Source organism: Etheostoma spectabile, chromosome 9, assembly GCF_008692095.1.
Source record: "Etheostoma spectabile isolate EspeVRDwgs_2016 chromosome 9, UIUC_Espe_1.0, whole genome shotgun sequence".
Classification (NCBI taxonomy): Eukaryota; Metazoa; Chordata; class Actinopteri; order Perciformes; family Percidae; genus Etheostoma; species Etheostoma spectabile.
In genome coordinates, this window is record NC_045741.1 from 15294075 (window position 1) to 15294451 (window position 377).

The following is a 377-nucleotide window of genomic DNA, read 5'->3' on the forward strand; positions in this document are numbered from 1 at the left end:
AAGGAGCTGCTCAGGAGGGGGTCATGTAAGGGGGTGAGAGGTGTTGTCCATGATGGATGTCAGCTTAGCTAACATCCTTCTCTCCCACACTACTTTCTCTATGGAGTCAAGATGACAGTCCAGGACAGAGCTGGTGATGCTGATCGGTCTATTGAGTCTGCTCCTGTCCCCGTCCGAGCTGTCCCCCCCCTCCAGCAGACCACAGCATAAAGGATGGCAGAGGCCACCACAGAGTCGTAAAAAGCCCCGAGGAGAGTCCTGCACACTCCAAAGGACCTGAGTCTTGCTGGTGTTGAGCTGAAGCTGGTTAAGCTCGCACAAGCTGACAAGTCCCTGATAACCGACCTGTATTCCAGATCGTTCCCCTCAGAAACACA